At 37.9% G+C, this 14,703-nt stretch overlaps 1 long non-coding RNA gene across 1 annotated transcript in view; it reads right to left on the reverse strand.

Moving 5' to 3' along the window:
- The window catches only part of LOC142554862 (uncharacterized), a 28,445-nt gene extending 14,056 nt beyond the window's left edge, over positions 1-14,389 (reverse strand). Inside the window, exon 1 of the long non-coding RNA XR_012822228.1 lies at positions 14,177-14,389. This is a non-coding gene — a long non-coding RNA (uncharacterized LOC142554862). The remainder of the gene's footprint in view (positions 1-14,176) is intronic.
- Between the last annotated feature and the right edge of the window lie 314 nt (positions 14,390-14,703).

The raw sequence follows: 14,703 nt of genomic DNA on the forward strand, positions 1-14,703 counted from the left end.
TAGAGTAGAGAATTTAGCAACATATCCTTCAATATTCAGTTGACCTTGTCTCAAATTCTCAAACTCTGCTTTCTTGTCCTCCCGGTACGAAACTGAGAAAAATCTTCGAGAAAATTCAGTTCTGAATATTTCCCACGAAATCACTGTACCTCTCTGTTCTAGCATTCTTTTACTTGTAATCCACCAACTTCTGGCAGTCTCTCGTAACTGGTGGAATATCAGTTTAATTCTCTGCTCATCTGAATAATTAAGTAAATCAAACAGTATTTCTATGTCATCAAACCAGTTCTCACAATCTTCAGACGTCTCGACACCACTCAGAATCGGCGGCTGAAATAACTGAAATTCTTCCAACTGTATTTCCATCTGAGTTTCTGATACATCTATCTGTTTAGTCGAGGTACTTACCCCTTTCTGGAATTCTCCGTGGAGGTATATCTGCTTTTCAAAACATTAGTACTCAAATACTACAAATCTGTTCCAATCTTTCTCTGATCAAGAATCAAATCTGATTAATACTCAATAATACATATTACCAATTCAAATCAAATAATTAGATAACATGTATTTTAAAGCAGTAAAGCATAATGTCATGCTAGCACACACAATGTAAGTCAACATTAAAATAAATCTCATGCTAGCAATCACATGCAAGGAAATAAAACTCACTCTACCCCTCTCATTCTCTTCTATCTCAGTCTAAAGGATCTATCGCTCTGATACCACCTGTTGTGGGGACCCGGACGTTAATCATCTTTGGGATTTAATTATCAATTAAGCTAAACAGGGTCTAAATATTTTTTTTTAAAATGTAAGTGAGGACCGTAATGGAATTTAACTAATATAAATCTCAGTATAAAAGTACAATAATGTACAACAATTATTCAAACTAGTCTAAGGTTCAACTACTAAATTTCAAGTATTAAACCAAGTCTACAATAAGTCCGGAATCACCACTCTAACTCATCTTCTCTCATCATCTTCTTGACCCCGATCTTGTCCCACCTGTTGTCATGCACACATACAAAATAAGACAACAGCCGGATACTCCGGTGAGAATAAATCCCAGTATAAAACATGTATACATGCATATACACAATATAAATCATAAAGCATATTATCATGCATAAAATTCATAACAATAGGCTTCATAGTCTATGAAACTAAATCAAAATAAGCAAGCAGTAACAATGGGTTCCATAATCTCTGAAACCAAATTAACACAAGCATGCAACTCAATTCAATTCATATCTTGACTCAACTCAACTCTAACTCTAGGGATCCCGGTGTGAATAAGACGTCACTGTCTGTCACCTACCATCCCAATCAGGGTAACTGTACGTCTTATTCCTAGACTTCGGCCCCGTCTGTATCGAATGTCTACAATCGGATTGAATCTGATCCGAAGCGTCGATAACACCGAACATCTAGTGATTTGGCGAATCTACCAAATGACTTTCCTATCTCAAATGCTTGAATATAAATCTATAAACAAAGCATAATCATATAAAAATTAAACAACAATTCTAGTATGTGATTTTGTTGGGAAACTCAAATTGAATCTCATTTGAGTTGTGTCTTCCCCAAACAAAACATGAATTATACCTTCTTGTCGTTCAATCTTTATCGTGATCGAAGTCATGATGTCGAATCTGTCAATATCAAATCTGAAATGGCAATGTCGAGATGCATTCTATCAATCTCTATTCAATTCAACACATCTACGAATCAATGATCAATCTTGACGGTATAACGGCGTAATCTTTCGATACCGATCAACTCAAACAATAAGAATCTCAACATATATCAACAAACCATAATCCTCAATTCATAACCAACATAATATACTCGTTAGCATCTTAGAATCTGCAGAAATCGGAATATGTATATGCTGGAAATTGAGAACAATCATATACGATATCATTTCTTCAATCCGTTTACGTTTCTACGATGTACAAAATCTCAAGAACATATATCTCTACTCAAATCATCATTCCTCCAACATATAGATTTCAAAACATGCTGGAAATGAACAATACTTACATCCCCTTGTAGCACTTGATGAGAGGAGCAATAATCTATGTTTGGATTGAAGTTGGGATGGTTAAATCTTGAGTAATCACAATTCAAAGATGGAATGAAACTTGAGGGAATTTGCTGAACTTGCTCTCCCTTTCTCTCGGTTCTTAGGCTAGCAAAGAAGGAAATGAAGACACATACACCTTATATGCACGGCCAGGACAAATGTTATTATTTTTCAATAAACACGTTGCACCGCGGGTGCGGTGGCTTCTTGACCGCAGGTGCGGTCTGCTCTCGGCAGCCCTATCCAAAATGCAGAGCCATCGGCCGCGGGGGAGCTTTGGTTTACACCGCGGGTACGCTCACCCTAGTGTAGCAGCACCGCGGGTGCGCTACCTCTGGGACCGCGGGTACGGTGTTGCTACTGTAATTCTATTCAACTTTCTGTCCATGCACCGCGGGTGCAGTCCTTCTTTAGGCGCATGTGCGCTCATGCTACTGTAATTCTTTCACAATTTATGAGCTCAACCGCGGGTGCGGTCCTTTCCTTACCGCGGGTGCAGTCTATATCTCATGCAACACTTCATAATCTCATTTAGTGCTTCTCATTACATGTCATGCATACTCATATCTTCCGAATATCACATCAATGAAGAATAATAAATCTCAAGCCTTACAGCCGTGGGCGACCATGTCTTTGTGAAAGTAGTACCTATGAAAGGTGTCATGCGATTTGGGAAGAAAGGAAAGCTCAGCCCGAGATTCTTGGACCATTTGAGATCCTCGACAGAGTAGGGACGCTAGCTTATCGTGTGGCTCTTCCGCCGAATCTGGCCGGAGTACACAATGTGTTCCACGTCTCTATGCTGAGGAAGTATATGGCGAATCCTTCGCATGTCTTGAACTTTGAGCCGTTGCAGCTTACTCCGAACCTGTCTTATGAGGAGAGACCAGTGCAGATCTTAGACAGACAGGAGAAGAAGCTTCAGAACAAACTGGTTAAGTGAGTGAAAGTCAAATGGCTCAACCATTCAGAGGAGGAACCAACGTGGGAGTCTGAGCCAGAGATGAGGAGTCGGTACCCTGAGTTATTCGGTGAGTTTTAATTTCGAGGACGAAATGTCTTTTAAGGGGGGAGAGTTGTAGAACCCGTAAATTAGACTACGTATAAGTCATGCATAATTCTAGTATTTTAAATTAAAATGATTTTATTGCTTGAGGTTTTAAATTCTTCTTTTAAATTTAATTATTTTATGCAGTACTTTAAATATTGTCTTTTCAGTTAATTAAGTGAGGCCGGACTGGAGTTGGAGTTTTGAGATAAAATTTAATATTAAGAAAACATTCCCAGAATTTATTTTAGCTAACTAATAAGTTAATTTAAGTTAAAAGAAGGTTTAAGGAATTATTTAAGTAACTTGAGGTAAGTAGGAAATAAGTTCATTTAGGTTCCATAATTAATGTGTTAATTCACTAAATTATTTAAAGGATAGGTAAGGCTATAAAGGTTTAAAATACACTAACTAAGCAATATTTCCCCTCCACTTAATAGCATGATTCGGCCACCTCATAGATGACTTATCAATTCTTTGACAACTCACCACCTTTGACCCTTTCCTTATTATTTCTTGGCATGATAATCCTTTCACTTTTATCACCATTAATTATTAATAATAAATCATTATCCTAGCCTTGAGATGAAATGATGAATCGGTCATTGTACCTCCTATATCCCTCCTAGAATATTTGATATCAAAACATTTCAAATTCAAAAGGGAGCAAGACTTGGTCATGCCATTTGAATCCCTTTTATATTGCAACTCCCCTCCATCTCTCCTAACCATCATTCCCACTCCTCACCACCGAAATTCAGAGAGGATTTAGAGCTAAAATCGTGAGCCTCATAGAAGGAACAAGAGAGAAATCGATTAGAAGCAAGAACAAGAAGAACACTCCGTCTCCTCCGCGCCGCGTCGTCATATTCGTTCGTTTTCTTTTCAAAACGAAACCAAGGCATGTATATGTTTTTATTTGCTCTTCAATCAAGCCATATTAGTATTTTAAACAACATACTCATGATTTTATTCAAGCAAAAACCGAAATTTTTCCATGCTATTTTCGAAACATGAAGTGCAGATTTCTTCGGCCCTCTTGTTCTTTACGGTTTGCTTGTTTCTTTGAGTACATATGATTGGCTCGTGTCCAGGCTCCCAAAGCTGCATCTAGACATGTACTAGGACATGTTAGGATCATAATGATCCATTCGTTCAAGCCCCATAACCGCTGGAAACCAGAAATGACAGCAACTCCCCAAACATGTCCCATTTGCATTCGATTTTCTTGATTGCTGTCAAAGATTGATGGATCTGATTTTGGCTGCCCTAAGGGCTATAGCCATGGTTAGAACATCTCCTGGTCATGTCTAAGACGTGACCAAGTCGCCCTTTCGAGGCATGGTCCATGGTGGAATCGGTTTTTAACCAAAACAAACAAGAACAGCCCCTCGGCCCCTTTCCCCTTATTGCATGTAATGTTTCGGTTTTGTAGAGTGGTGTGGATCTTGTTTGGCCTCTGGCCCTTAGCTACGGTTCATACCATACCTCTTGATGTCTAGATCGTGCCATGGTCAATCAAATGACCACTGGAACGACACAAGACAGCAAGCGAAGCAATACACCTCACGCACGCAAGGGTGCTCTCGGGTGGGACTTCTCGGCTGGTTTCATGGTGTGGTTCGAATTGTGGCTGGCCTAGGGCCCTTAGCCATGGTTCAAATCATTCCTTAGGACGTTGGTAAGAGGCTCTGGTCAGTGGTTCAAGACCCAATGGCCGGTAGTCTCGAAAACGACGCAAGTAATCAAAGGCGCTGCTGCTATATTTTGACAGAAAGTGACGTCGCGGTTCAGAGGTGTGTTCCGTGTTTTTGGTTGGCTTTTAGCCTATGGCCTTGAACTGGACAGTGCCTCATCAAGTTAGGAAGGTCATTTTTTTGGACGTTTGTGATTCAGATCATTTTAGAGGTCGTACGAGAAATTACGGTGCGATGTGCCAAATTGACTCTCGAAAGAGCGTTTCACGTTTTATCATTTTAGGAGCATTATTTCATCATTTGAAGTGAATTTTAATCATGACTAAATGATGGTTCGGTGTTGTTTCGGGTTGGCACGGAGTCATGATTAAATACAAAGTCGTTGGGCGTAATTGTCTCGTTTTTGGATTCAATTACAAAGTTTGGTCAAGAAAATCATTTGCATATTTTTCATGTTAAATTTAGGTCGCAGCAAGCCTAGGAACGATCCAATCCATGTGGTAAAATAATACAGGATATTTAATTATGCCATTTAATTATATTACGTGCATAAAAATATAAAATATTCATTTTTAAGATTTATGCGATATTGCTTGTGGCCATTTCACTATCATGAGATTATTGTATCACCCGGTGGTCACTTACCGATTCAGCTCAGTTTCACCCAGTATACTGTGGCATTAGTCTGATCAGACAAACATTACTTCACCCGGTGGTCACTTACCGGTCAGTTCAGTGCAGGGGCCACTTGCGTATACCATAATCTCACCAGAAAATTATTACATGCTATTTCATTACAAGGCTCCAAGGAGCAAACATTTTCACTATGATTTTCAGTTCAGTTATGCACGTATTATAATTAATCATGACACGATATTTTACGTTATGCCTCATGACATTATATTTTTACTCTCATGCAATTTTATTATATTATTTACTCGTTATTTACGATATATGCATGCTGAGTCTTTAGACTCACTAGACTTGATTGTTGTAGGTACTGATGAGGTCGGGACCAAGGGCGGGGACCAGTGAGCTAGCTTGGGTCGGCAGTAGTGGAACCCGAGGACCTCATTTACAGCATTTACCATTTTTATGCTTAAACATTTTTATCAGTTGTTGGATTACTTTAACTTGTTATTTTGCGAACAATAATTTCTTCCGCTGCTATTTTGAACATTAAACTTGATTTATCAGTTTATTTTGTGAATGAGGCATTTTAATTATTTTAAAAAGAAAATTTAAAAATTTTTCCGCAAATTTTCAAACACGAATTTTCGGGCCATTATAGCAACTCTTTGTGATTCAACATATAATATTTTATTCAGGCTTACCCTAGTTAGCCCCATTCTTTTCATCAACGCCTTGATCAAGAATGCCAGAACTCATTTCTGATTGCACCCATCGGATCATGGTAAGAGCGTCTAGTAGCATCGCCCCATGATCCCCTAGGTATCACTGATGGTGCCTGTAAGAACAAGTCGATTATGATTAACGTACAGTACGGTCCCTTCATCTCATATATCCCGATCGAATCTGCAACCATTGGTTCATCGAGGGTTGCATAATAATTCGATAACTATGTGATAACTATAATAGTGGCACCGCGTGTACTATTTGAGAACTCCTTCTCTAACGTACATCTCATAATCTGGCCAGAGATTCCATGCACTATTATTTCATTAGATCACATAGAATATCCACACCCGCAGGTGAGCGCTGAATCCCCGACTACAATGCACTGGCTCCTATATGTGTCGCAACTGTAGCCAACCTCGCCACCTGATGACTCTCCTGGAGCCGGTAAACGAGTTAAAGCACAGCTCTAGCATATAGAGCCTCAGTGTTGTCCCGGGTCGTAAGGACTAATGGTGTACAATCATAACCACGGACTTATCCTCTCGATGAATGATAACCACTTGGAAAGTCCGAGGGTGGGTTGTTCGGTATAATCATCATATGACTACCCATCTGCATGTTTGGACATCTCCATGCCCTTACCAAGAGACGCAGTACACAACATCACAGATGCTAGTCTCGAGCTCAAGCGACCTTATCCCTGTTTTAGGCGGTTGAATCGACTAGGAACGAATTTAGAATATGCAGTATTTACAAATGATTTTCAACATCAAATTCGATTCATTTGTATTAAAGCATAATCAAGGACATTATCTATGCTGTTTGCATGGGTATACAGATAAAGTATAACAAGACCATAAAAAGTTAAATTATATCAAATAAAGATTTTTTATTAGACTTGAGTCAATAAATTCCCTAGCCAACAGTTGGCTTGCAGGGCATCTACTCTAACAATCTCCCACTTGCCCTAGAGTCAACTACCCATAAACGTTAATCCCATTGCTTCGCGATGCTTTTCAAACAATGGTCCTAGCATGGGCTATGTAAGTGGATCAGCTACATTATCTGCAGAGGGGACTCTTTCGACCGATATGTCTCCTCTTCCCACAATCTCCCGTATGATGTGGAACTTCCTCAGTACAGGTTTGGATCGCTGATGAGACCGTGGTTCCTTTGCTTGCGCAACGGCACCAGTGTTGTCGCAGTACAGCGGGACTGGATCAACTCCATTAGGAATAACACCCAACTCTTGGACAAGATTCCTCATCCAAACTACCTCTTTTGCTGCGGCATATGCAACAATGTATTCAACTTCAGTGGTGGAATCCGCAACGGTGTCTTGATTGGAACTCTTCCAAGAGACAGCCGAACCATTAAGCATGAATACAAACCCAGAGGTCGATTTCGAATCATCTACGTAACATTGGAAGCTAGAATCATTGTAGCCTTCCAATTTTAATTCTCCACCCCCATAGACCATGAACAAGTTCTTAGTCCTTCTCAAGTACTTAAGAATTTCTTTCACGACCTTCCAATGTAGTGGACCAGGGTTCGCCTGATATCTGCTTGTAACACTCAAAGCGTAAGAAACATCAGGACGTGTCGATATCATACCATACATGACACTACCAATGGCTGACGCATATGTAATGCGTGTCATCATCTCTATCTCTTCATCAATTTTGGGACACATTGCCTTAGATAGAGTAATACCATGACATATTGGTAAGTATTCTCTTTTGGACTCTTCCATAGAGAATCGTTTTATAATGGTATTGATATAGGTGGCTTGGGTGAGGCCGAGCATCCTCTTTGATCTATCACTATAGATTTGTATTCCCAATACGTAGGATGCTTCACCCATGTCTTTCATGAAGAATTTACTGGCTAACCATACTTTAGTTGATTGCAATAATTCTACATCATTTTCAATGAGCAGGATATCATCAACATAAAGTACAAGGAATATCACTGCACTCCCACTAACTCTCTTGTACACGCATGGTTCCTTAGGATTCTTAGCAAAACCAAACTCTTTGATAATGCTATCAAATCTGAGGTTCCAACTCCTTGACGTCTGCTTGAGACCATATATTGATCTCTGAAGTTTGCATACCTTATGCTCACTTCCCACTGATGTGTATCCCTCAGGTTGAGACATATCAATTTCATCTTTGATGTCTCCATTGAGGAATGCAGTCTTTACATCCATTTGCCAAATCTCATAGTCATACCATGCTGCTATGGCTAGTAGTATTCTAATGGACTTAAACATAGCAATTGGTGGAAAAGTTTTCTCATAGACAACCCCTTATCTTTGAGTATAACCTTTTCCAAGCAGTCTTACTTTGAAGGTCACTACCTTTCCATCTGCCCCAAGATTTCTTTTGTAGATCCATTTGCATCCTATGGGAACGATTCCCTCAGTTGGATCCACTAATGTCCAGACTTGGTTTGAATACATAGAGTCCATTTTTGACTGCATGGCTTCAAGCCGTTTGGTTGAATCAGTATCAGATATTACTTCTTTAAAGTTCATTGGATCACATCCAACACAAGGCTCATCATGACCTTGTTCATGAAGAAGTGTATATCTTGCAGGTGGTCTAATAAGCCTATCAGACCTTCTAGGAGCTTGTACTTCAACTACTGGTTGTTGGGGATTAGGTTCAACTACTATAGTTGAGGGAGTGCAGTGATAGAAATATTATCCAACTGAATTCTTTGGATATCCTACAAAGTAGCACAAAGTGGATCTACTATCCAATTGGTCTCCCAATGTCTGCTTCACGCAAGCAGGACATCCCCATATTCTCTCGTAAGAATATTTGGGAGTTTTTCCAATCCATATCTCATATGATGTTTTATCAACTGCTTTAGTATGGACATTATTCAACAACATTGCCGCAGTTTCAAGCTCAAAGCCCCAAAACGATATAGGCAATTCAGTGAATCCCATCATAGATCGAACCATGTCCATCAAGGTTCGATTTCGACGTTCAGAAACACCATTCAATTGTGGTGTTGCTGGTGGAGTCCACTGTGACAGAATCTCATTCTCTTTTAGATAACCCAAAAATTCAGCACTTAAGTATTCTCCACCTCAATCAGATCGAAGTGCCTTAATACTTCTTTCCAGCTGATTTTCTACTTCAGATCTGAACTCTTTGAACTTTTCAAATGCTTCAGATTTGTGTTTCATCAAATAAACGTACCCATACCACAAACGTTCGTGTGGATCAAATCCAGTAGACCATGCGCATGTTCCATGTTTCCATTGAATGGAATTTATTCATTTTTCCTTTTAGACAGGACTCACAAGTTGGTAGAGAATTTATGTCTGACAAGTCAAACATGCCTTCTCTCACTAGCTTGTGCATCCTTCTTTGGGAAATATGACCTTGTCTAGCTTGCCATATTTGAGCGGGATTCGGGTTTTCTATTTTTCTTTTGTTTGTTGTTGAAATTATGTTTACTTGGACATTCACTTATCATTTCCAGAACATTTCTGGCACATATAATTTCTTATGTCTGGACTTCTTGCAGTGAAATAAATATGTTCTAACTTACCGGGCTTTGCAGGCCTTTTAAGTGTCTTTTAGACTTTGCCTCTTATTGGGTTTGTTTTTCTTGTGAGTGGCAGAACATTTCTTTCCCTTACCTGGTGGGCCATTTTTCATCTGACGAGAGGCCCATTAGAAAAACAACAATTCCCTGATTTATGGTGATCTCATAAGTTATAAGCGTATTGACTGGCTCTTCAAGGCTATCATCTGTCTTATTCAAATTGAAGTTCACCATAACCCTGTCAAATGAGGAAGGGAAAGACAACAAATTGATGTTATCTAGTAACTTGTTAGGAATCACATATTCAGGTCCACCACATTCTCAATAAGCCCAGTTATACGTACACCATGCTCATGGGCCATAGCCCCATCTTGCATGCATGTAATCATGAGGTTTTAAAAATGGTGTGCATCAATGTACGGGTTTCATGTACCATGAAACTCTTGCATGTGTATTCGAATGTCAGCAGCATTCAACATTTCCTCAAACTGTCCCTACAGTTCATTTGACATAGAAGCGAGCATGTTACACTTTAGATTGCATACTATGGTCCTACCATCTTGCAAGCTTTGTCAGTTCAGCAGGATTGACATTAGTGTGTATGTTATTTTCTCCGAATTCAGAACAATTTCCCAACCAGTCTTGAAAATTAGATTCGGTTAGCTTGTTAATAACAGAAATGTATTACGTGGCGAAATCGAAAATATACTGATACGAAAACAGAATAATGGTTGTTGATTATTTTAAAATAAATTTAAGATATAAAATATGGATTTTATTTTATAAATCTCCCTCCCACTATTTTAACATTTTCACCACCCTCTGATGAAAAAGGGAAATCGTATTTTCTTAGTGGGCACGTAGAGTCCAATTAGCCAATTATAATCCCGAATAATATCATCCAATTATAATTTCTAAAAGGTAGAATCCAATTGCATCCCTATGCAACTTCCGCGTGTTTTGCCTCACGTTTAATAAGGACCCAATAATATGACGCCGTTTATTTTCGCGTGTCAAACCAACCCATCAATATTGAATTGTAGTAGACGGTCGCCATGAGTTCTCCCAATAATATGAGCCAAAGTCATGGGAGTTCCACTCAATTCACATCATATGTCCGGTGGAAGTCACAGCTTTCCGACGTCCAGGCCTCCCCAATAATATAAGCCAGATACTGTCCGCGGGTAGCGATCAACATGCAACCACGGTTGATGGAAGATAAGGAAAAATTAAACTCTTTTAATTTTTACTTTTTCAGTTTGATATAAATTTTGAATCATATTCAAAATGAGGTTTTTTAATTTTTAAAATTGTCTCATCATTTTAATTTAAAATCGCATGCCACGAGTTTGTATGTTTGCCGGATTCATACAACTATATTACTTAATAATATACATACATGCATACTACTATATATCGCATATATCATAATATGACATTCAACAATAAATAAGGATGATCGATCGCCAAAACTATTAGATCAATGTGAGCCATACATGGATCCAGGTCCAAACCTAGGTGAATGCAGGGATGCAAATGCAACTATTACAAGTGCTTCCAATATTTTACTTGTCTTCATCTCGTTCATCGGGCCCACCATCTTCCAGTCTTGATCTCCCATTATTTCTAAAAATTACATTTAAATAGCCATGACACATAAGGGATACATCTCATGGGGGTGGGAACGAGCCATAAACCAGGCCCACTTTAATAATATCAAATATTAAAAACGAATAAAACAGTAAAATATCCTAACATACACCTAACACAATGGTCAAGGCTCTCGATCATCCTTCATGCATTTAATATCAAATATTAAAATCAATTTAATTAAACAATTTATTTAATTGATAAATCATATATCTAATAACTTTATCACTAACCACCACAATTATTAAAGAGTTTAATAAATTAAATAAACTCCTTTATTTAATTTCCAATTAAATCAATAATAACTGATTTCTTATAAAACTTATTTTTACCATAAATAATTAAAATCATATTCTAATTATTTATTTTACAAGAAAATTATTAATTCTCCAAAAATTAATTTTCCAAAATAAAAATTGAACCATTTTCCAAAAATATCAATTTTGCCCAAAAATTTGGAAAAATCAGAAAATTGCACCTTGGGCCCAAACAATTCAAGCCCGCCATTCAGCACGCTTCCCGAGATGATCCCGAGCAGCCGCCCTCGCTGCGCGCCCGCTGCCCGAACGTTTCGGGCAGTGGCGGCACACCTGCGCTCACAGGCACGCGCGGGTCTGCACGGAACAGTTCCAGGCAGATACGAAAAATAATTTTTTTTGTTTTCTGGAAAAAATAATTTTTTATGGTGCTATAATTTTTTGAAAATTTTCTTGTGTGGTTAGAAACAAATTATTCAATATAATTTAAAATCATACGATTCAGAAAGCCTGGCTCTGATACTACTGTTGGATCTGAGTTTTCTACAATCCCAAACGCAGCGGGAGTTTTAAAAATTTTATTTATTTTGACAATCAAAATATATTTTGCTTTGGGCGCTCGTATGATTTTATCATAAACATTCATAGGATATTTAGTAATTATACCTTGGTGAATTAATCACGTGGCTCCAACTAATCCGGTATAAACGGATTAGCTCTTGATGAATCCCTACGAACTTTCTTCAAGGACTCCTTGCTTCTAATCAGGTCCACGACTAGATGATTTGTTCATCTTCCAAATTGCACTAGAAATATTGGAAGAGATTTTACGTTGGAGAAAACAAATTGAGAGACGACACAATATTTCTTTTCAAAAACAAGTGGCCGAAATTCTCTATCTTTGAAAAGTGGAGTTCTCGTGAGTTTTGTTGTGGTGGAGGCTAGGGTTGACCTATCAACCTTTATTTATAATTAAATTATAGCTTAATTACATAATTAACATTAATGGGCTTGATTTAATTAATTGGGCTAGTCCAACTAGTTTGATTAATTTAATCAAGGTCTATTAAAACTTTAATTATTTATTATGTTGGACTTATACTCCGACAAGCCCATTAAACATATTACCCACCATATTTAATTTATTAATTAATCAACTCAACTTTTGAGCTTAATAAATTAAATAAATTATAAATTCAACATTTGAATTTATTATTTAAATTATTAATTCAACTACTTGAATTTTCATCACCTCCAAAATTTAATATTTAATAAACTCAACATTTGAGTTTAATAAATTAAATTCTCAAATTTTATAAATTCAACTCCTTGAATTTATTCTCTCAAAATTTAATTATCATAAATTCAACTCCTTAAATTTACTATATAATATAAATTCAACTTCTTGAATTTATTCTCTTAACAGGAACAAACGATCCAGTGCTTGTGTGACCCTCAAAGGTTCAGGGATACAGCTAGCCGTGGGTTCGCAACTCTTTGTGATTCAGGATATAATCTTTTATTCAGGCTTACCCTAGTTAGCCCCATTCTTTTCATTAACGCCTTGATCAAGAATGCCAGAACTCATTTCTGATTGCAACCATCGGATCATGGTAAGAGCGTCTAGTAGCATCGCCCCATGATCCCCTATGTATTACTGATAGTGACTGCAAGAACCAGTTGATTATGATTAACGTATAGTACGGTCCCTTCATCTCATATATCCCGATCGAATCTGCAACCATTGGTTCATCGAGGGTTGCATAATAATTCGATAACTATGTGATAACTATAATAGTGGCATCGCGTGTACTATTTGAGAACTCCTTCTCTAACGTACATCTCATACTCTGGCCAGAGATTCCATGCACTATTATTTCATCAGATCACATAGAATATCCACACCCGCAGGTGAGCGCTGAATCCCCGACTACAATGCACTGGCTCCTATATATGTCGCAGCTGTACCCAACCTCGCCACCTGATGAATCTCCTGGAGCCGGTAAACGAGTCAAAGCACAGCTCTAGCATATAGAGCTCAGTGTTTTCCCGGGTCGTAAGGACTAATGGTGTACAATCATAATCACGGACTTATGCTCTCGATGAATGATAACCACTTGGAAAGTCCGAGCGAGGGTTGTTTGGTATAATCATCATATGACTACCCATCTGCATGTTTGGACATCTCCATGTCCTTACCAAGAAACGCAGTACACAACATCACAGATGCTAGTCTCGAGCTCAAACGACCTTTATCCCTGTTTTAAGCGGCTGACTCGACTAGAAACGAATTTAGAATATGCAGTGTTTACAAATGAGTTTCAACATCGAATTACGATTCATTTGTATTAAAGCATAATCAAGGACTTTATCTATGCTGTTTGCATGAGTATACAGATAAAGTATAACAAGACCATAAAAAGTTAAATTATATCAAAATAAAGATTGTTTATTACACTTGAATCAATAAATTCCCTAGCCAACAGTTGGCTTGCAGGACATCTACTCTAACAGTGGCAACGCCTTTCTCTTTATCAACTCTTTGAAATTTTGTCTAAAGAACTGTTGCGAGTTGAAACATTTTACTTTCTATAAGTGGAACTTGTTAAATTATATGTTTTGTTATTTAATTTTCATGTTCAAATGTAAAATTTATTTTATTATAAAGATACGAGTTGTTCACTTGTGCCACTGAATATGCATTTCAATGCTGCATTCAAAGAGAGGAAAGAAAGAATGACATGAATTAGTATTTTGCGTTGAGGATCTCTAACTAAGTTCACCAACTAGCCAAGTTTACAAGCATTCCCAAAGGAATAAAACCCAAAATATCTTAAGCCACTCGATTTAATTATTTAGTTCCTTAATTCCCATCTTATTGAAATTTGAATATACAACTCACCTGGTGAATGATTACTTGTTGTCATGGTTATTCCATAAGAACCTGAAAGGAGAAAAGAAAGGGTATCGAGGGTGATGCTCTAACAAGTGTTCATCCAATGGCGTACAAGTGTTCGTCCAATTTATAGTCCTCATGAG

This window comes from Primulina tabacum, chromosome 8, assembly GCF_025594145.1.
Source record: "Primulina tabacum isolate GXHZ01 chromosome 8, ASM2559414v2, whole genome shotgun sequence".
NCBI lineage: Eukaryota > Viridiplantae > Streptophyta > Magnoliopsida > Lamiales > Gesneriaceae > Primulina > Primulina tabacum.